Genomic DNA, 17,610 nt, shown 5'->3' with positions numbered 1-17,610 from the left:
ACTTTTACAGGTAAATGAATATCCATATGTGATTTTAAGCAGCTCAAGCATCAGCTCTTAAGAACAACCAGAAATGCTGTGGGCAAATTCCACTGAACAGCAAATAACGGAACTGCACCCAACAACCCAGGTACCTCCCCTGAGGCATCTGGAACATGAGGATTAGGAGCAGCCTTTGCTTTCTGAGGTGCCTGAGAGTGGGGATTCCCGACTCCCCAAGTCTAAGAAGGCCTCAGCGATAAGGAAAACTGGTTAAAAAAAAAAACTCTGCTGGCTCCCTGCCACGGGCTCCTCGATCTCACTTCCTCTCTGGCCCTCAAAGCCTGACTCTTGGTCCCAGCCCTGCTGCTCACTGGGGTGAGACCATGGGCGTCACTGTACCTGTAAGGGGAGAAGCTGGTCAGGATACAGGATCCTGGCAATCCTGGCAGTGCTCAAGCTGATACTGTAATTAATTTTGTAGTGAGTTACTTAATGCAAAATTTAACTTCTGAATAATTTAGATACGTGTATCCTAACAGGAAAATCCTGAACGTAGAACACAGGCCACACCCTCACACAGATGTTATCTGGCTAGCACTCTTTTTTGTTTGCCTTTTCAGTAGATATTTTTAAAAGCAGTTTACAGTTCATAGCAAAATCAGGAGGAAAGTACGGAGTCCTCACATATCTTCTTCCCCAGCACAGGCAGAGCCTCCTTCGTTCTCCTGCCCCCACCAGGCCAGCACGTCTTTACGACTGACAGATCCGCATCAACACAGCACCACCACCCAGAGTCCACAGCACACAAGAGGGCTCAGAGCCTGCTACTGCTCATTCTGTGGGTTTCACAGACGTGGAACGGCATGGATTCCCCCATGAAAACCCTACCCGGAGTTGCTTCTCCACCCTACACTCCCTCCCATTCATCCCTCCCTTCCCCAGCCCCTGGCAGCCACTGACCGTTTTACTGTCTCCACAGCTTTGCCTTTTCTAGACCGTCCTGTGGTTGGACTCAGACAGCAGGCAGCCTTTCCAGATTGGAGACTCACTTGGCAACATGCATTTAAAAGATCCGTGTCTTTTCATGGCTTAGTGGTCCAGTTCTTTTTAGCGCTGACTAATATCCCAGTTTCTGACATACCACAGTTTATCCATTCACCTACTGAAGCGCATCTTTGTTGCTTTCTAGTTTTGGCAATTATAAATAAAGCTGCTGTCAACATCTGTGTGACATTTCCACATGGAAGTAAACTTTCAGCTCCTCTGAGTAAACGTCCAGGACTGTGATTGTTCCTGTGGTCGGAGTGCTTAGTTCCACGGAAAACCACCACGCTACCTCCCACAGCAGCTGCCCCACTTCCCCCAGCGATGAGTGAGGGTCCTGATGCCCACACATCCGCCAGCACGCGGTGGTGTGGGAGTTCCAGTATTGACCAGGCTGCTGGGTGCACAGTGACGCCTCGCCCTACGACATAAGATGCGGGCCATCTTTCCACGTGTAGGTTTGTCATCTGTGCATCTTCTTTGTTGGGGTATCTGTCCAGGTCTTTGGTCCATTTTTAATCAGGTTGTTCATTTTTTTGTTTAGTTTTGAGAGTGTCCTGCACGGTTTGGATAACAGCCTTTATCAGATGAGTCTTTTACAGATACATTCTCCCCATCTGTTCCCTGCCCTCTCCTGCTCCTGAGACAGTGTTTTATTTAAAAAAAAAAAAACCACTTTAGAGAGAAGATGGACCTCCAAGCCCATCACGGTTCTCATTTTGGCCATGGACACCACCCTCCCAGCCCTGGTTCCCACCTTTCCACGATCTGCTGGTCCTGTGGGGGTTGCTCCATACGAAGTCCCTAACATGTCTCCAATGATGGCAACATAAAAGCAGGCAGTTTGCAGGTAGGAAGGAGCTGATGGAGGCCGGAGCAGCATGAGAAGGCCAGCAGCTTCATCCCTCGGGGACACGCAGGCCTCTCAGATGTCCCTCCAGGTCACTTCCCAAATGAAGTACCTGCCTTGGCCATGGGCAGGAAGCAGGACCTGGCCTAGATCTCAGCATATTTGACCTGGCACGGCATTTACAGGTGAGCCTCCGTAACCGGAAACTCTACTCTGGGGAGAACCCATTTTCGTTCTCAAGGCTTTTAATTAAGAAATCAAAGAGCAATGCCTGGAGTGAGGATGCAGGGACTCTGCGTGACCCACACACTCGTTTCCACCTGGCGCAAAGGACCCTGGAGTGAGGGTGCAGTGCCTGCTCTGAGTCACCAGCACACTCATCATTTCTACATAAAGAACCCTGTGAGTCTGTCCCAGGACTTTTTAGCCTAGACTTAAAAACTCACAGCCCAGGACACCCTAACCATTTTAAGAACCTGAGGGGTGGGCCAAGGGGATCTCAGACTTTGGTGCCGGCTGTGGGGTCAGGACAGGGCAGCTGGGGCTTCCCGCAAGCACTTCCGGGAGGCCGTGCAGTGGCCCGAGACTGGTTCCAGCTCCTGTCCTCGGTTCTCATGCTCAGCAGTGACAGGAGCCCTCCCTTCCAGAGCAGTTCCTGGCTCCAGGCCCTAACGTCCATGTCCAGGCCCCTGGTGGGGCAGCTTCTACCCCAGGGAGGCTGGGACCGGAGACAGCCTGGAGCTCTAGGCAATCCTGGTAACCACCTGCTTTCCGAAGTGGCTGCAGACAAACTCCTGCTTCCAAAACCTGGCACAGGCTGTGTGAGGCCTGGAACGCAGGAGGTGCACTTCACAGAGTCCCTGCTCAGATGCAAAAGCAAGGCTAAGGGCAGGAAAATTATTTAATTACCCTCATGGTCATCAAATCATAGTCACTTAGACCTATGTGTGGCTAGAAGTATACACATTATAGAAGTGTATATAAATGTAAATATATACATGCTTATTTTCCTTTTATGTACCTTACATATGTATACGTGCATATGTATAAAACATTGATGATAAACCATAGTTAAGATTTCAAACCTCAGTCACAAAGATCTCACAAGCAAATTACTATTCTTAAATTCTAAATAAGGACGTAAAATTTTACATTCTTGCGAACAAAATGTTCTCTATTGGCATTTTATTTTAAAAACCAAGAATGTACTGCATTCTCTCAATTTCTATTTTAAATAATCACTTTCGCTGAGAGATTCTATAACTTCCTACACACATTGATTTCCAATCATAGCTCATTAGTTCAAGAAAAACTGCTCTATGGGACTTTTGCTATTTTAAAGCATAATGATGTCTCTCTCTCTATACCCAAGAATAGAAAGATGCCCGTGCAGATGTTTCCAAAGCAATTCAGATGAGATGGTCTAGACACACAGTTTAAGACAATCACATTTTCAAAAAAAAAAAGAAATCACATTTTCAATGGCAGAAGACCAAGACGAAATCCAAGATGTTCTGAAGGCATCACCTTTTATTTAATGTATTTGTAATTTGAGTGGAACATGACGTCCTTAAAGATAACCAAATAGTGCATCACAGCCCTTAAAACCCACAGTATAAAATCTCTTTTGTTTTAAATACACTTAATTTTGTCACATTTTCTTTTTGTAATTTCAAAATTTCTAAAGGTCCTAAAGCCTCAAATCGGGATAGAATTGGACTTTGGCAATTCCCAAAGTCACAAGCAGGTTGTATGTCCACAGCTATTTGGAATGTGGTTTCTGATGGAAGCTTCTACAAACGCACATGGAATCCCTCTGGACTACAAAGGCTGACTCAGCGTGTCTCAGAATGAAAATATATACATTTGTGATGGACAACACAACAGATACTAATTACTAAAACAACAGGAAAGTCTACAGCACTTCTCATACAGAACGAAGGCAAAGTGTTTGAGGAAAAGTCTGTCCAAGTGAAAATATCAGAGCTGATTGGAACAAAGAAGATTCTGAAGAAGATCCTGGCTTCTTTACGAGACTTCAGAATTTCCCTCCTCTGCAAGTGAAAATGAACCTCCTGCTTGTCCACTGAGGACAGGGAGAGAACAGGGTAGGATACAGACCTTCAAACACTTCATAGGGGGAGAAAGGAAGACGGGCCAGCCCCGTACACCCATCGGCACACCCACACCAGCTGTGCAGATGACTCAGCTAACTCTGCAATGGCCGGGCATGTCAATGAGACAGCCGGGTACGGGTGACCTGCCAAGAGACAAGATAGCCAAGTTTGGGTGGAATCACTGGAGGGTGGTCACTCCAGGGCCTCTCAGGTCTGTGCCCAGGAATCTGCATTTCCAAGTAGCCCAGATGAGTTACTGCCCAGATGCCCTCACCAGTCATGGCTCACACAGGCAGCAGGACCTCACATGCCTCCTCCTTCTGTGACACCTGGCATGGATTTTCCTTAATTGCCGACACCGTATTCCTCTACATCTACTCTCACCATTGGTCTCGAGTTTACTGAACTTACCAACAGAACAAGAGAAGGGAACTACAAGGGAAAGCATCCACCTGAAACAGGAATGACCAGGGCTCACGTCAGTGGACACAGCAAACGCAGCACATAGCTGTGCACGGCTCACCACTCACAAAGCCCACAGCAGCGCGGTTTCCACTCAGAACGTCCGGGTGGCTGTAGGCAGGGAGAAGATGCTGCACAGCTGTTTCTATGCTAAATACTTGAAGGTGTGAATTTTATTACATATAGAAAAATGTGTGTTTCGCATACAAACGTGTGCATTTATGTTCAATACAGGAAAACACGTAATCCAGGTATTTCGGTTCATACCACTGTGGAGACTTTTCAGTTTCTTTTCATACAACTGCCCAACTGGGGCCCAGAACCAACACCCACCAGCTGTGTCACTGCATCTGTTTTACTGTCACACACCAGCCCTACCCTACAAAAAACAAACAAACAAAAAAAAAAACAAACAAAAAAACGCCATGGCACTTAATAAAAAAATAATTTTACAACATTATTAGACATGACTTGTGATCCTCTTTGAAGAGATTGCAGCACCTGAAGGATTTCAAACACAAGTTTGTTCTGGGTCTCCTGATCTCAGGACCCGTCCACACTGGTGGCTTTAACGGTGCTTCGTGGAAACTTGCAGAAGGCATGTGTGTCATGTCTAAGAGCAACCTAGAGTTCACGCCTCAGCACTGTGTGCCTCTTCTTTCCTCATCCCGCAAGCACCGTCTTCTCCCAGGGAGCTGGTGCTGTGCCCTGAGGATCTGCCCCACCAGTCCCTGCCAAGTCCCTGGTGCCATTGTGGAGAACCAGCCTCCGTCTGTCCAGGTGTGTTGTGCAGAAAGCAAGTCATCCAAATCTGTTTAAAAAACACACATTTGCGACGCCTATAGGCCTCAGAAGGTGGAGGCAGACAGGATAAGGGCAGCTGTCATAAGGACTGAACATCAAGCCCGTCTGTCTGGCGACTGATGGGTGCTGTCTGCAGTGAGCCACCGCACATTTAGCGAGGCTGTCTGGCTCCTCACCTCCGCCAAGCCTCCACCCGTCGCGTCTGGCCTGGATTCTCTGACACCTGCATGGACTTCACCTACTTCATTAACTCAGTTCACTAAGGCCCCCTGTACCGCAGCAAGGACGGCGGTGGTCGCACCTGTGGCCACTTATCCTCTCTGCATCTAGCTCCTCTCCCTGAGGCAACAGCACCTCTGAAGTCACAGCCTGGCCTCCCAACTCTCCTCCATCCCGGGCTTCTTGGCATGTTGCTCTGCTGCACACACCTCAGCAAATACTGCTGATTAGCCAGAATCACCCAGAAATCTCTTAACCTTGATTCTGGCTGCTTTTGTAATTTGTAGTATTTGTAATTCTGGTGTGATTTGAGGAACAAATTTTAAAATTAGAGAAGATGTGGTTTTTATTCTCTCCTTTCTAACTTGCAACCTTGAAAATTCTAGTAGCAGCAAGGGTTTGTTGAAAGTAACTTCCACCAAATAGAACCTATTACAAATGTACTACAGAGTGTCAAATAACCACATAGATGTAAATAGAGATGCAGACACAGATATAAAATCCAATGGTTAAACCAGATTGAGAAATGCTTGCCAGTTTGTAGGACTTCTAAAACTTGATATAAATGTTGGCTTAAGGGATACAAGATGTTATGAGATGAGATGCTTGGCCTAGAACCACAGGCTCTCTCCTCTTTATAGCAGAAAATCCATAAGGAAGTCAAATCTGAAAGAACCAGGTACCGCTGAACGACAATCAGCCATCCTTCCCATCCCTGGGCCAGCTGTGGTGAGTGCAGCCAGTCGTTCACCAACATCCATCATCCATCCTCCAGGACATGGCTACACTTTACTCCCAGCTCCCTGTCATTGTGTAGATTAGGTAAATCATGGCCACTCTCACCCTAAGCCAAGCCTCCCCAACCTCCCACCCTGGCAGCGTGGTAATCACCCAGTCCCAACCACAGCAAGGACAGCCGTGTCCTTGGGAACGCAAAGCAGGGGTCTGGAAGGAACCTGGATCCCTGAATACTTCATGGAGCAGTCACCAGCCTGGAACTTCCTCCCCTTGAAGGGTTGGCAAGAGAGAAAACCTCCTTGGTTCCTCAAGCTACAATACTGCCGAGTCTCTGATCACAGCATCCTTACCCACCCTCGTCAGGAGCCGTTCATGCTCATTAAGACATGAGAACCAAACTGCAGTGGCACAGTCACACACACCCAGAACGCAGACCACCTGCTGCTCACATTCATCATATTAACACCAAAAAGCCACCGTGGTGGATATCCCGGATGTGGACACTTGGCGGCTTCTTGCTGGAGATGCACTTTGTGCATTTATCGCACGACCATCTGGGCGTCAGGAGGGGCTGGGCAGATGGCAGCTGTGCACGTCCCAGGGAGTCTCACACGCTGGACTCTCGGCCAGCTCCCACCATCAGCGCCCACAGGGTCCTCTCCTCTGGGAGCACGTGCTTGGACGCCACAGTGGCCTGTGGATCCACACAACCACGCTGTGTACCCCAGGAGCTTAGAAAGTACCACTGCATCAATGTGTCCACAGGTGAGGCCGGGGGCAGAAGCCAACCTCAAGCAGTTACGGTCCTCCGTGGGGCTGGTGTCCAGACAGGAAGGCGGCTCAGCTGCTCTCCTCTCACTGTGGAACTCCTAGGTCCCCACATGAACAGAACCTAAGTAATAGGCAAGAAACAACAGGAACGAGAACACGACCAGCAGCTTCTGAGATGGGCAAGCTGGGCTGATCATGAGACACCTGAAGGGGATGGTGCCAGAGCCCCTCCCAGTGACCTGTGAGGACAGCGCTGCCGGCATCTCCCTAAAACCAGGCCAAGTCGAGTTAGAATCGAGGCTTCCCAGGAGTGGGCAGAGCCATTCAATCCCACAGTCTGAACCTTCTAAGGCCATCTCATGGTCCTCATCTCACAGGCAGGAACCAGGACACTGCACCATAGACCCGGCCCCAAGCCCCCATTCCTTCCTCTACACCACACACCAGTACAGTGAGCACTTAGGGACTGGGCATTCATGTAAAATACTGTTTAACTGAAACTTCTGATTTAGAAAAAGTTTAATTCCTACTCACAGAACTGAAAGTGTTCTGTCTGTCCTAGGAGGTGGCAGTTGTAATTAAGCATGAGAGAGGAAGAAGGGATCCGAGGGGTACCAAGTATTAAATATTCATCTAATTCCATTCACCACGTTGCCAAGCTCCTGTCACCTGCTTCATTTTCTGTCCTTAAAAGACACAATAGTTAGGTCTCAAAATAGGCAACCTGTTTTACCGATGCTTAGCTATAAAGGAGCGAGCTACGTATCCAAAAGAGAGATATGGGAAAACAGAAAATGTACACGAGCGATCGGGTGGGAGGGCAGCTGCAGCAGCATCGTTGTCTGCTGCATTGTGAGCCAGCCACGTGGGCTGGACAGCTCACTTAGCCACTGAAATTACATCATCATCTAAGATTTTTGTTGCAGTTACTTTGATAAATTCTCCCTCCTGCTAGGGAGAGTAAGGTTTACCTTGCTTTCTTTTATTTTTTGAGTCGGAGTCTCGCTTTGTCACCCAGGCCGGAGTGCAGTATTACAATCATGGCTCATCGTGGCCTTGACCTTCTGGCTCAAGCAATCCTCCCGCCTCAGCCTTCCAAGTAGCTGGGACCCACAGGCGAATTTCATTTCTTTGCTTACAAATTCCTAATTCACCACCGCGCGGCGAGCCCGTCAGGGCCATCTGCCTGGATGTCCACCTTGCTGACTGGCTGTGTGGTCTCTAAGGAGGATGCACCCCGGTTGCCCGGGCTCTGCACGCGATTCTGAGTCTCCATGTCTGCCGCCGTCTACGGGATTGACAGCCCGGAGCATCCCGACGTGCCACCGTGAGCCGGGCTTTATTCCACAGGGCGACTCTGCTTCCCGTGACGAGATGCAGCACGTGAGCACAGATCAAAGGGTGTCAGCAATAACCCATTCCCCAGATACTAAACAGAGGACTGAGGCTTTAGTTCCTTACTTATTTGCTATGGGCTTGATTCAAAAACAGCTTTCTGGGATCCTGGGGACAAACATCTCTAACTAGTGAGAATTCTGGCTTTAGTAACAGGAAAAATCACCTAATGCCCATTTTGTAACTGCTGTTCTCATCAGAACTTGAGGCCAAAGAAAGGGAAAAATAAGAGGAGGACCAAGGTCCTGACACCCCAGTTTGTACAAGGCCAACCAGCCTGCTGGAGGGGGTGAAAGGAGTAGTGTTTTTAAACTGCTGAGTTTTAAAAACATGGCTGTAGGCTGGGCACAGTGGCTCACGACCGTAAGCCCAGCACTTTGGGAGGCCGAGATGGGAGGATTGCTTGAGACCAGGAGTTCAAGACTAGCCTGGGCAACACAGCAAGACCCTATCTCTTTAAAAAGAAAAAAAAAAAGGCTTTTATTAAAATAGTAATAAAAAGGTTAATACAATAAATTACTATGTCAACATGGCACCCCCTGCTGTCAGACGAGGTGGGTTCTCTGTGGCTACAATGAGGCCCGGAGAGAAATGTAACCGGCATCACAGGGAGGAAGGTCGACCCTGAAGCCCCACGACAGTAACTCCTGTACAGTTTGTTAATCAGCCTGAAGTCTCCTCCGCCATCAGACAGAAACCTGGTTTAGAGGAACGCTGCCCACGGGACCCGGGTGCACTTCCGACCCTGGCCGACCAGACAACCCCACCCTGGGACCCTGCCGGCAGCCCCGACTGGACAGAATGGCCTCGTGAGTGTCCTTTCCCGCCAGAAGCCGCAGACCCTGAGCCACTCCTGGCTGTGACTGAGGCTGCGCATAAACGTCTGCGCCCAAAAGCTCACCTTTGTACATGACACGCTGAGTCCACCTCATTTCTAACGTTACGCTAGCCCCAAGGCAAACATGGATGTTACAGGTTAACTCATTACGCGTGTGCTAGACTTTCCCCATAAGTATTCAGACATTCCATGAACCCGATGAACACACATAGCGAACAAAAACCGGAACGTTTAATGCCGCGACCTCCCCCGCTCCTGAGGGGCGCGTGCTTACAGCTCCCCCGAGACCACATTTCCCAAAGCACAGACTTACTCTGAAAATAAAACCTCCTTTTTTCCTTTCTCTGTACAACTCGTGGTCGTGTTAACAACTATTGCTACAAATATAAAAGGAGTATCATCCGTGCTGGTCACCCAATTCCTACCACCAAAGCTTGAGGGCCCCCCAGTCTGATGGAAGCTTCTATCGCCCTAAAGCCAACTCTGGAGGTGAAGGCCGAGCTGGGGAAAGGCTGTGTCACTTGCAAATCCACACCACGGGGCCCTCTGCATTTGTGTGTAAGGAATTCTTGGCCTGTCCTGGGGTTTGGGGAAATCAGGATGCAAGTAGATACCGTACGCTCTGCCACGGGACCGTGAAGTCTGCGGAACCTCAGAGGAACACGGACAAATGGCTGCACGAGTCCCACAGGCCGAGCCTCAATGGGCTCCTGTGTCAAGAACAGAGACACGGCAGGAGGAGCAGCCGATGCAGACAAAGCGTGCAACCCCAGCACGTGGTAGTGTCCGAGCGTTGGGGCCTCTGGACAAGCTCTACCAAAACTGCCATATTCTGTGGCAAAATTTTAAAAATAGTTACAACTCTAACTTGTTTTACAGATAAACAGAACACAGAGTACCAACAGCCTCCAAAATACTTCGCCTAGAACCAAGTCTAGAATGCAGATGGCTGCTGCTCCGAGTGTGACAAGTCCCCTGTAGTGCCATAAATCCTAGATCTAGGTGACTAAGTGCTCTTGCTAAACCAGAAGGCACCCTCTGGCCCCAGGCCAGTCCATCAGCCCGGGCAGAAGCTTCTAGAGTAAGAGCCTGTGGATCTGTATTGGATGGATGTAAACCAGGCAAAGTCACAGGGGCTCATCCTGGAAGCCCATCCGTTTACCCACTCATGCCCTGGAGAGCCCTGCCCCCAGCTCCACACCCGCAGTCATGCTGAACCACAAGAACTGGCTTCTAGGCCCTTAAGCCACTCCCACTCTCCCCTGGACAGATCCTTCTCAAACCATGAGGCCCAGAGTAGCCTTAACAGGTGGTCCCAGCAGAACTGGTCACTGCATTTTCTTACTGGCAAGTGAGTCAACAGTTACCTAAGTAGAGCAACCAAACAGGATGTTTTTCCACTTAAAATGTCTCATTTTTGTCCATTTAGAATTGATTGTGTGTGTGTGTGTGTGTGTGTGTGTGTGGGTGTGGTGGCAGGGGTTCTTGTTCTGTCACTCAGGCACAGTGTATCATGAGTAGAGTGGTGCTGTCACGATTCACTGCAGCCTCAACTTCCCAGGCTTGGGTGATCCTCCAGCCGCAGCCTCCTGACTATCTGGGACCACAGGTGCACACCACCACTATCTACTTTTTTGTAGAGTCAGGGTCTTGCTATGTTGCCCAGGCTGGTCTCAAACTCCTGGGCTCAAAACTGAATCTACTCACCTCAGCCTCCCAAGGTGCTGGGATTACAGGTGTGAGCCACTATGCCCAGCCTAGAATTGATATTTCTTAAACTCTTACTGAGTTTAACACATGAATTCCACTTACATAGATATCGGCACACTCTCACAGCTCAAGGATTTTTCTGAATCTCGATTCTGTCCATTCAAGGTCAATATCTAAAGAAAGGGCCAGAACTGACCCTCCCTCAATGAACTCTAAGGGCAAATGTCAGGGTATGAGGAGACAAAGAAAGAAGGGTGGAAAGTACATGTTGAAATTCCGGTGTTAGAATCATAATCATCAACACTTTAAGAGACAATCTGCTTTCCAAAACATGTAGCTGCTGGATTAACTTCAAAGTCACCAGATTCCACAGGCAGGCACTCAGAGAGGCACAGCTTTCTAAGGCCGCCCGCCCTGGGACAGCGTAACAGCCTTGGGGTAAATAAACAAAGGCTTGTTTCTCTCAAGGACAAAGGTGCTCAAGTCCTTCCAAATAGTTTCTTCTTCTAAATCAGTTAGACGGCCTCGTACAACACTGTTTAGAGTGCCAGTGTGCTCAGAAATGTGAAGTGAAAGTACATCTCAGGACCCCGAAATCACTAAGCTAAAGGGAAGACAAGGTGGGGAACGGCTTAGGGCAAACTTGCCTCCCAGGCTCCTAACAGAGACTGGAAGAAAAAAGAAAAAAAAAAAAAAAAAGGCATGTACCTCCCTCACAACCGTTGGTCCACAAGGAAATTCCTCAGGGACAGAGGGCAGAACTCAAAGTCACCATCTGCACACGGAGATAAATGCGGGTCTTACTGCTTTCTCCGGAAAGGCTCACCGGAAACGCATCTGTCTCTGATCCACCTGTGACCTGGAAACCTGGACCAAACCAATGTACATCTCACATATATTGATGTCTCACATCTCCCTAAAATGTGTTAGACCAAGTTGTGCCCCAAACACCTTGGGCACATGTCCAGGACCTGAGACTATCACGGTGCGTCCTCAACCCCTCCTGAGGCTGTGTCCCGGCTGTATCCTCAACCCCTCCTGAGACTGTCACAGTGCGTCCTCAATCCCTCCTGAGGCTGTGTCCCGGGTGTATCCTCAACCCCTCCTGAGACTGTCACGGTGCGTCCTCAACCCCTCCTGAGGCTGTTTTTAACCTTGGGAAAATGAACTCACTGAATGGGCCAAGAATTACCTCAGAGAGGCTTCTGGTTTACAGGAAGCATTCTCTCCTGCAGGTATAATGCAATCATGTGGAATTACAAAATGCAACTTTAGTAAAGGCTGAAGGAATTAGGGTTTGATGTGATTTACAAAAAAAAAAAAAAAAAAAAAAAGGAACGTTCTATTTATCAATGGACCATGAAAGCCCACACCCCCCTCTGCAGTGATGATGTCAACTGGAATGAGGGGCCCCCTCCTGTGGATGCAGCAAAGGCTACCCTCTGACCCCACTTCCCAGAGTCCAGGCTTCCTGCTGCTCAAGGAACAGCAACCCCAGCTTCACAGGGCTCAGGCCGCCAAAGCCAACTTCCATCCATGCTGGAGAATCACCCCAGGGACCAGCGAAATGGCAGGCGCAACTCTCACCTCATCCCCTTAAAGGGGAAAAGGCATCTTCCCGCTCTTCTTCCTGCTGGTGGGAACAGGGGCAGGAGTTGCAGGGTCAGGAGTCGGGCAGCAGCCTGGGTCCCTGCTAGTCACAGATGGCAAATGCCAACCAGCCCCGACCTTCACTTTGCAGAGAAGAAATCCTTCTCTTTTGTCAGGTCCCTGTTAGAAGTTTGCACCCATTCCTTAAAAAAAAAAAAAAAAAAAAAAAAAAAAAAAAAAAAACTTAGATACAACATGGGTGTTTTGCTGACAATATTTCAATTATCTGGGGGCCTTGGGTCGAGTGACGCCAAAACAGAAAACTGAACCCTGTTGCTCAGGAAACCACCCTCCAGCCCCATCTACCCTCCCAGGCTGTCACCTTATGGTGTTTGTCTGCTAGATGATTATTTTTAACAATAACTGCTCTTAAGAGCTAGGTGTACAGAACAGACAAGAAGTCAGCTCAGGTTGAGGGGAAGCAGGAACAGACCCCTCTCCCTGCAGGACGGTGGAGGAGGAACCTTCAGCACCTGGGTTTGCAGGATGCTAGATCTCTGAGAGCATCTCTCACAGCTCAAGTACGGCCAGACCTTCCTCTGTCACAGCCTGTTCAGGAGAAGGCAGCACCCGCCCTAGAGACCGACAAGCCCTGTGTGGGGTTCAGCTGGAGCTGAACTTTCCTCCTTGGTGAGAGTCAGGGCCAGCGGTGAGGAGGAGAGAAGCAGCAGGCATGAGGGGCAGTGTGGCAACTCCATGCCACGCTAACTCTCGTCTGATGTGCTCCGGCCAAAACCACGCTTCTCGGAGGGCGTTTCCCTTCACACATCCGGAAATCATCAACGTCTAGTCTCCTCACAGGACAGATCCTTCCCCAGGAGGCAGACACTTGGCTGTAACACGTGGTAATGAGGGGCGAGCCTTCGTGCCCATTCTGTAGTGTTTCCTGTTACCTATTTTACCTTAAGCTAAAAATGGTTTCCATTTAGACTCCGTAGTGACACAGCAGAACACACTAGATTCAGTGTGATCCCACACCCGTCACTGCTGACCTCAAGTTCTTTATTTGTTCATTTTGCTTCTAGAGTTTGTACTCTATCCCAGGGTTCCAGGCCTGTGGATTCAACCAACCATAGTTTAAGAATACTTTTTAAAGGTGTTTGTACTAAGCATTCAGACTTTATTATTCATTAAACAATATCGTTTAACAACTACTCGCATGGCATATCCATGGTATAGGTGTTACGAGCAACCCTGACATGACAAAGTCTGCAGGAGGATGTGCGTATGTCATATGCAAACACGATGCCGTTTTATACCAGGGACCTGAGCACCCACAGACCTTGGTATCCATAGGCAGTCCTGCAACCCAACCCCGTGGGCACTGTGGAATGGCTATAATAGAAAATACAGAGGTTTTAAACAGTTATGTACTAAATCTAATCTTCTATTAAGAAATTACTGTGTATCACGTGTATTATTTGGAAGTCCTTCCTGGCCCAGAGACCTGACATGTTCTTATCATCTTTTTGTCCACTGATCTAACTAGTCATTCCAGTAAGTTTATTGAACACAAATCAATTTTACAATTACATTCTTACAGGAATCACACTCATAATGTAAGCTGCTTTGGTTTTTAAAGTGAAATAACCAATAGTTTTGAAAACTAGCTATATCATAGAATAACAGGATAAAGCAGCCCCACGACATGCAAAAACATGGGGTTTCAAAGCCAACCACTATCAAACACATTACAAACCCCTAAATATGGAAATGTTTTATACCACGACAGATATTCCAGAAAAAAACAAGATGTTCAAAAAAGCCTTATGCAGAAAACCACTTTCCCCCTTCATTTTTCACAGTTTCCAGAAGCTTGTGTTTGGCAATAACCATGAACTAGAAGTAGCGTCCGCTGCAACTACTGCTACTGAAACACAGAATATTAAAGCAAAAAAAAAAAAAAAAAAAAAAAAAAGACACAGCATATTTCCTATTGATGAGAATAGGTAGAGTGTTATAAGAATGAGTGTGTTCTAAAGTCAACAACATTCAAATTCTAGGTCTCCCGCAGACACTGGACGGTAACCGCCAAAGCTTATGCACTTGGCAACGTTCAAGGAGACCAAGTTCAGAGCCGTCACAAGGCAGCACCATCCTCAAGTGATTATCTCAGGCGGGTTTGAGGGCAAGTGCCCCCATCACTTGCCCTCAAGTGCTGCCCAGCCCTGCACTTCCTGAGATCACAGACCTTACCTTCGCCATCCCACGTCTTCAATAGTTTCTTTACACTGGGAACCAGTGAGCAAAACCTAAAACACTTCCTCAAATCTCAAGATAGTCTTGAGAGCTCTTCTCCTTGCCCCTTCTCTTACTGAGAAAGCCTATTTTGCAAGCAATCTGTAGTGCTTACCAGAGCTGGGGCAGGAGGAGACCTAGTGTTTGGTAGACCGAGTTTCAAGCGTGGGGAGACCGGGAAGTTCTGGAGATGGATGGCGATGATCGCGGCATGATAGTGTGAACACTCTTAATGCCACCAAACCATACACTTAAAAATGGTTCGAGTGCTATGTAATTTTACCACAATCAAAAGACTGAGAAAAGTCATCTATAATTACTGTCTCCAATATCTTGCATCCTGTAAGGTATATTTGCTTTTTGAAATCCTCAGAGCAATCATGAAAGACTAATACCCTGTCGTCTCTGAAACACAAGCAAAGTCAAGGGTTTTGATTATAGGAAAGTAGCTGGAGAGCAAAGCGTCCGTTAGACACGGCAGCCGTGGTAGGACAAACACATGGTAGGAAGGTGGTGGTCATGCTACACGCAGATGGGAAAGGCGTGGGGAGCCACAACACCTGAGGTTTGGGAGGCACCTGGGCAGGAACTGAGAATGTACCAAACACGTTCGATCACGCAACATTCACGGACCCCGAGTCCAGGCACGGCCACTGACATCCACTGTGCCCAGGGTATCCTCTGCCACAGAGATACACACCCTGCCGAGGATAGTGCACAGATTAAATGTCAAAGCACAGACATGCTCAGGTCCAGCTTCTCAGATGGAAGCAAAAACACATTTCGCAGACCCCCGCAGCATGACTCTCCACCTGACTCTACCCCCGTCCCATTTATTCTCGAACCCGTCTCTCCCGGACCCCACAGCATGACTCTCCACCTGACTGCACCCCGTCCCGTGCATCTCCGCACCTGTGTCTCGGCCCTCCCTCATTCCCTCGTTGGGTCAGGCACCAACAGTCCACTGTGTGCCTGGTACACTGAACCTTGTCAGGGGCCTCTGGGCCACGTGCCAGGACACGCACCTGGAAACTCCCAGTGCACATGTTGGTCTCCTGCAGGACGCTTGGCTCTTCTATCTGCGGGAGCCGGCACCCACCCGTACAACCGACTACACTCTCAGAAAAGTCACAGAAGGCTCTTCACCAACCCATCAGCACCCTGAGGCCACATCCCACTCACCTGCTGGCTCCTGAGCCTCCCGCCCTGTGACGGCTGGCTCCTTCCTGAGCTCCTTCGGCTCCCTGCCTCGATTCCACTGGTTCTTTCCTGTCATCTGGCAGGGTTCTACCAGGACCCTCTGGCTCTCACGACACCCCAGCTCCACAGACCCACCTACTGGGTGGAGCACATATGTCCAAGCCCAACCTTGCTGATATGCTCCAGCTGGCCCTGGACTCGAACCACGCTGCCGTAGCTTTCCATCAGTGTGGCATCTGCGAGTTACCTCCTGGGTAATGCCAGGTGATGGTAACAACCAGGAGGCACCGCTGAGAAGCAGAACGCATGGTGCGGTGACCCAAACGTCACATCCCTCAACAGACGCTCCGTGTCTTCTCTCTTGGCAGAGCTTCGCTGTAGGAAGGAGGCCGTTCCTCCAGTGCTGCTACTTCCAACACCAGGGAAAGCAAGCTTCAGAAATGAACGGCGTCAGAGGCAGGACCCACCAGCAGGGCTGCCAGCGGCCAGACGACCACAGCCCCAGCATTCCCCAGCCAGCACAGCTGACAGCCCAGGCTCTAGAAATGCACGGCTTCAACCTTAGGAGTAAAAACCCTCCCAAGCTAACTATTATTTTCAACAATGGGATTGGGGAGTGGGGAGGGAGGTTCTAACCCTGCCCCCCTTGATAGAAAAGAACTGGGATCTGATGATCTGTGCTAAGTCAGCACTTTGCTTCCACCACATGCAATCATCCTCAGCAACAGGAAAAGTCAGAAGCGTTGAGTGATGACACCGATATCAAGACATGCGGTTCTGACAGCTCCAGTAACTGGCTGCAGATACAACCCGACAGCGGTGAGATCCACGGACATCACCAGTCTTCCCAAGGATCGTGTTCCTGAATCTTCCGCATTCGGAATAACCGTCTCCTTTGCCAGGGCTGAGCCATGCTTCCCTCTCGCCTGTCCTCTGCTTTCACCAGCTTCGTGCGCGTTTCCGAGCAAGTGTCTGTGCAGGTGCTATCACTTATTTCCACAGCAAGAATGTACACAGACACCACACAGAAATGGGCAACCCTGTTAGGAGCTGTGCAGGGACATCTAACTCATCAATGTGCCAAATTCCTGTTGCCATGGAAATTAAACTAATGTTGCTATGACTGCATCTCTTACTACACCACTAAAGACCATCCCGGTAAGAGGAATGTGCCTCTGCATAGCATTCAGCTCACGTTTACGTGTCCGTTTTCCCTGAATATGCTTGTTATGAGAGATAGAAATCAGTGAGATGAGCTATAACGTATAGTATAGGATCGTTGTGTCTCCTAGGCTCAAACACACCCTTTAATGAAGTTTAACTCTCTGGGGACGTGAGTTACATAGTAACATGTTTTGGATACTGTCTCTTTCACATTCTAAATATCAACACCAAAGAAGTTCTTGAGTTCCTTTTTAAATTGAAATGCAATTTACAAAGCATAAAAGCCCCAATATTAAAGGATACAATTCAGTCTTTTTAGTGTATTCTCAAAGCTGCACAACAATCAACCACTAGTATGTAGTTCTGGGACTTTTTCACCACCGGCCAAAGAAACCTTGAACCCATTATGAGTCAGCACCTGCTCCTTC

The 17,610-nt window shown here is 48.7% G+C and overlaps 1 protein-coding gene across 3 annotated transcripts in view; it reads right to left on the bottom strand.

The window, feature by feature from the left end:
* Window positions 1-17,610, bottom strand: part of LOC135964655 (ATP-dependent 6-phosphofructokinase, platelet type-like) — a 67,630-nt gene that overhangs the window by 29,251 nt on the left and 20,769 nt on the right. For 2 of the 3 annotated variants that reach the window (XM_073999966.1, XM_065518860.2), the window contains exon 1: window positions 16,001-17,097. The exons of the other annotated variant lie outside the window; for it this stretch is intronic. The gene's annotated coding sequence lies outside the window, so the exon portion shown is untranslated. Of the gene's footprint in view, window positions 1-16,000; window positions 17,098-17,610 lie in introns of those variants that run through there. 3 annotated transcript variants of the gene reach the window in all.

The sequence above is a fragment of the Macaca fascicularis genome, chromosome 8 (genome assembly GCF_037993035.2).
Source record: "Macaca fascicularis isolate 582-1 chromosome 8, T2T-MFA8v1.1".
Lineage (NCBI taxonomy): Eukaryota > Metazoa > Chordata > Mammalia > Primates > Cercopithecidae > Macaca > Macaca fascicularis.
Note: the sequence above shows the minus strand (reverse complement) of the source record. Positions and strands in the feature narration are given on the sequence as shown.